The sequence below is a fragment of the Triticum aestivum genome, chromosome 7D, assembly GCF_018294505.1.
Source record: "Triticum aestivum cultivar Chinese Spring chromosome 7D, IWGSC CS RefSeq v2.1, whole genome shotgun sequence".
Lineage (NCBI taxonomy): Eukaryota > Viridiplantae > Streptophyta > Magnoliopsida > Poales > Poaceae > Triticum > Triticum aestivum.
Window position 1 is genome coordinate 537,347,289 of NC_057814.1, and position 6,000 is coordinate 537,353,288.

Here is a 6,000-nt window from a genome sequence, read left to right on the forward strand (position 1 = left end):
GGAAAACCCTCAAGGAGCAATGATTCCTCATCCAGTGACTACAAGAAGAGACTTTGCCACAAATGCAAGAAACCTGGTCACTACATTCAAGATTGTCCTTAGTGGGAAAAGGAATCAAATAAGAAGAAATACAAGGATTACAGTTCTGATGATGCAAAGAAGAAGAAGAAATCCTCAAAGTCTTCATCATCAAAATCCTCAAAGTCTTCATCTCACAAGAAGAGCAGCTCCAAGAAGGCTCGGGCATTCATTGGCAAGGAAATGTACTCTAAGGCTGAATCTGAGGAACATGAGGAAGAGGAGGCATCTGAGGAGTCCGAGTCCGGTGTGGCGAGTCTAGCCCTTGCTACTGCATTCGTCAGCAAGTCTATCTTCAACTCTGAAGAAAATGACCTCACCAACAAGGCTGAAGAAGGCAATGATGACTACGCTCCCACCTATTGCTTCATGGCAAAGGGTCCCAAGGTACTCAAATATACCTCCTCTGGATCAAGTGAGAATGAATCTGATGAAAACCTCAAGCCCAGCTACTCTAAACTTGCTAAGATTGTTGTGATAAAACTAAAGGCTTTTGAAAAGGTTCAAAATATGCTAGACAAAAGTGATGATATGTTGGGTGAAGAAATGGATCGCACTAAAACCTTAACTGAAAATCTTCAGAGACTTCAGTCTAGGTTTGATAACCTCCAAGGTCATCATAACACTCTCTTATCTGATCATGAGAAGCTTTCTTATGAATTTCTTCAGAGAAAGCAAGATCTTGAAAAGCTAAGAGTGAGTTATGAAGATCTTCAGAAGGAGCGCAATTCATTACTTGCTCAACAAATCAGCGCTTCTTGTTGGAAATATGCCCTAGAGGCAATAATAAAATGGTTATTATTATATTATCCGGAAATCGTAATACATGTGTGAATACATAGACCACAACATGTCCCTAGTGAGCCTCTAGTTGACTAGCTCGTTGATCAATAGATGGTTACGGTTTCCTGACCATGGACATTGGATGTCATTGATAACGGGATCACATCATTAGGAGAATGATGTGATAGACAAGACCCAATCCTAAGCATAGCACTAGATCGTGTAGTTCGTTTGCTAAAGCTTTTCTAATGTCAAGTATCATTTCCTTAGACCATGAGATCGTGCAACTCCCGGATGCCGTAGGAATGCTTTGGGTGTACCAAATGTCACAACGACTGGGTGGCTATAAAGGTGCACTACAGGTATCTCCGAAAGTCTCTGTTGGGTTGGCACGGATCGAGACTGGGATTTGTCACTCCGTATGACGGAGAGGTATCTCTGGGCCCACTCGGTAATGCATCATCATAATGAGCTCAATGTGACCAAGTAGTTGGTCACGGGATCATGCATTACGGAATGAGTAAAGTGACTTGCCGGTAACGAGATTGAACGAGGTATTGGGATACCGACGATCAAATCTCGGGCAAGTAACGTACCGATTGACAAAGGGAATTGTATACGGGATTGCTTGAATCCTCGACATCGTGGTTCATCCGATGAGATCATCGTGGAACGCGTGGGAGCCAACATGGGTATCCAGATCCCGCTGTTGGTTATTGGCTAGAGAGGTGTCTCGGTCATGTCTGCATGATTCCCGAACCCGTAGGGTCTACACACTTAAGGTTCGATGACGCTAGGGTTCTAAGGAAGTTTTGTATGTGATTACCGAATGTTGTTCGGAGTCCCGGATGAGATCCCGGAAATCACGAGGAGTTCCGGAATGGTCCGGAGACGAAGATTTATATATGGGAAGTCCTTATTTGGTCGCCGGAAGTGTTCGGGGGTATATCGGTATTGTACCGGGACCACCGAAAGGGTTCCGGGGGTCCACCGAGAGGTCCACCTGCCCCGGAGGGCCCTATGGGCTGAATATAGAGGGGAACCAGCCCCTAGGTGGGCTGGGTGCCAAACCCCCCTAGGGCCCATGCGCCTAGGGTTGGGGGGAACCCTGGAGGGGGCGCCCCCTTGGCTTGGGGGGCAAGCCTCCCCCCTTGGCCGCCGCCCCCCTTGTAGATCCATCTGGAGGGGGCCGGCCCCCCTCTCCCTTGCCCCTATAAATAGAGGGGGTGGGAGGGCAGCAGCACCACATCCAAGGTGCAGCCCCTCCCCTCCCCAACACCTCTCCTCCTCCGCGTGAGCTTGGCGAAGCCCTGCGGGAGAACTGCCACTCCACCACCACCACGCCGTCGTGCTACTGTTGGAGCCTTCTTCCTCAACCTCTCCCTCCTCCTTGCGGGATCAAGGCGCGGGAGACGTCACCGGGCTGCATGTGTGTTGAACGCGGAGGCACCGTTGTTCGGTGCTTGGATCGGATTCTGCCCCGATCTGAATCGCTACGTGTACGACTCCTCCAACCGCGTTCTTGCAACGCTTCCGCATCGCGATCTTCAAAGGTATGAAGATGCACTCCCCTCTCATTGCTAGTAAACTCCATAGATTGATCTTGGTGATGCGTAGAAATTTTTTAATTTCTGCAATGATCCCCAACACTTCTCAGGAAGAATTTGTTCCTCCATGTTTGAAATGCATTGAACGTGAATCTGCTAATTCTTCACCTGAATGTTCAAATGATTCTAATGCTACAAATTCTTCAATTGTCTCTGCTATCACTAATTCCTCATCTGAGAACATTGCTAGTATCACTGATGATGCAGGGCTGAAGGAATTGTACATGACAGGCATGTACAAAAGCCTCAAAGGGCATTAGACTCTTTGTGATGTGCTTAAAAAGCAGATCCTCAACAGGAACCCTAGGAAAGAGGGTATTGCCTTTGAGAGGAAACTCAATGCTGATGGTACTTATGGGAAGCCTGAGCAGTACCCCAAAACCTCATGGGTTGCTGCAAAGGGACCTCCAGTAGAGCCATCTAATCTATCTGGCTTTACATGTAAATCTCCTCATTCTTCTGATGAGTCATTTGACTCCAACTATAAACTGTTCAAAAATCAGAATGGTGAAGTATTTGCTAGATATGTTGGCACTAACTAAAGGAACGGTTCCCCTATGAAGAAAATCTGGGTTCCCAAAAGGTACCTTGAAAATCTTCAGGTGAATGTCCTCATGACACCACCAGTGAAGAACAGGAACCCCAGATCAAACTCTTCGTATGGACCCAATTCTTCATATGGATCCAAGTCCTCATACGGACCAAATTCTTCACGTGGATCAAATTCCTCAAAAGGATCAAAGTCCTCATATGATCATCATCGTGCTAACACCTCTGTTTCGCAGGGAAGAGCTAAGGCCTATGAATATGAGCATTATTCTTCTAACCATTATGTTCATAAGTCTTCGAAGAATTTCTCTACTTATTTATATGCTTACCCTAACTCCTCTTATGTGAAACGAAATGGACTGGCTTCTATGCCACCTTTCTCATATGGAGCTCGCAGAGTGATGAACTCTTTGCCACCCCTTCAGATGTGGGTGGTGAAGAAAAAGAACTAATCCCTTATGCAGGGTCAGGTCTCCAGACGTGCTAAAACGTCTGAAGAATTTGCTGGAGACCTGAAAGTGCCTGAAAGGACGCAGGCAAATCATGAAGAAATGAACTTTCATTTCTCACGTCCTCATACTGCTTTACCTATTCTATTACTTGATGAAATTGATCTGATGAATTGATGTCATATTCTTCACTAATGAAGTATATGAGTTCATAAGCTGCACTAATTCATCTGCAGGATGATCAACCCAAAGCCAATGAGTGGGTCCTCGATAGTGGATGTAAAAATCACATGACTGGTGACAAGAATCTATTGATGGATGCTCCCTCATCTCCATCGCATCTGAAGCATATCATCTTCGCTGACAAAGGCAAAAGTCAGGTATTGGGTCTAGGTAAGGTTGTGATCTCAAAGGATCGACACATGGACAAAGTCATGCTTGTCGAGTCTTTAGGATACAACCTTATGTCTGTCTCAATGCTTTGTGATCTTGATATGGTTGTTGTCTTTGGCAAGTATCGTTGTGTTGTGATCATGGAAGCTGACAATTCCAAAGTCTTCGAAGGCTTTAGGAGAGGAGACTTGTATATTGTCGATTTCTCTACAGGACCACAACCAGCCGTGTGCCTACTTGCAAAAGCTTCAGAAGGCTGGCTATGGCATCGACGACTTGGTCATGTAGGCATGAGGAATTTGCACACGCTTGTGAAGAAGAAGCATGTCATTGGCATTGAGAATGTCAAATTCCTCAAGGATCACTTGTGCGGAGCCTGTGAAGCTGGAAAGATGACCAAGGCTAAGCATCCAGCGAAGACAATCATGACTACCACTCGACCATTTGAATTGCTTCTTATGGATCTTTTTGGTCCTAATCATTATTCTGCTGTTTCAAATGATGCATCTCAATATGGCTTTGTTATTGTTGATGATTACTCTCGTTACACATGGGTACACATTGTTACTTACAAACATGAAGTGCAGGAAGTCTTCAAACGATTTTCTTCTAGGGCTTCAACCAAGTTTGGTGTGAAGATCAAGCACATCAGAAGTGACAATGGAACTGAGTTCAAGAACTCTGGTCTTGATGACTATCTTGATGAACTTGGTATTACTCATGAGTTATCTGCTCCTTATACTCCTCAGCAGAATGGCGTCGTGGAGCGCAAGAACAGGACTCTTGCTGAGATGGCTCGCACTATGCTTGATGAATACAAGACGCCTCGTCATTTCTGGATTGAGGCAATTGATACTGCGTGCCACATCATCAACAGAGTATATCTTCACAAATTCTTCAAGAAGACTGCATATGAACTCCTCACTGAAAAGAAACCCAATGTGAGTTATTTCAAAGTCTTCGGTGCTAAATGTTGGATTAGATATCCTCATCACAACTCTAAATTTGCACCGAAAGCACATGAAGGTTTCATGCTTGGTTATGGAAAGGACTCGCACACCTACGGGGTCTTCAAAAACGTTCTTCACAAGGTTGTTGAAACTGTAGATGTGTGGTTTGATGAAACTAATGGCTCGCAAAGAGAGCACCTACCTTCTGTGATAGATGAACCAGCACCTGAGGAAACTATCAAGTTCAAGGCTACTGGGGATGTCATTCCGACCGAAGAATCTGCTGAAGAATTCATTCCAGAACGTGAAGAACGTCGAGCTAATGCACCTGAAGAAAATGGTGCTGAAGAAAATGCTGATCAAATTCATCGACGGCAACCAGCTCATCCTCGCGTTGCGAAAGAAGTGCAGATTGAGAAAATCATCGATGACATTGAAGCACCAGGTCCTCTCACACGCTCAAAAGCTTCCCATTTGTCTAACTTTTGTGGGCACTTTGCTTTTGTCTCTATCATAGAGCCCACTAAGGTAGATGAAGCATTTCTGGAGCCTGAGTGGATTCAAGCTATGCAAGAAGAATTACATCAATTCGAGCTCAACAACGTCTGGGAATTGGTCAAACGTCCAGATCCTCGCAAGCACAATATCATTGGCATAAAGTGGATCTACCGCAACAAACAAGATGAAAATGGCCTTGTTGTGAGGAATAAGGCACGGCTTGTAGATCAAGGCTACACACAGGTTGAAGGAATTGATTTCGATGAAACTTTTGCACCTGTTGCTAGACTTGAGGCCATTCGCATATTACCTGCTTATGCTAACCATCATGATATCACCTTATATCAAATGGATGTGAAAAGTGCATTCCTCAATGGTAAGCTTGAGGAAGAAGTATATGTTGCTCAACCCCTAGGTTTTGAAGATCCAAAGCATCCTGAAAGTCTTCAGACTCAATAAGGCCCTCTATGGCCTCAAGCAGGCCCCTCAGGCGTGGTATGATACTTTGAAGGAATTCCTCATGAAGAAAGGCTTCAAACCCGGTTCACTCGACCCTACCCTTTTCACTAAATCTTATGATGGTGAACTGTTTGTGTGCCAAATATATGTTGATGACATTATCTTTGGCTGTACTGACCAACGTTATAGTGATGAATTTGCCTATATGATGAGTGAAGAATATCAAATGTCTAT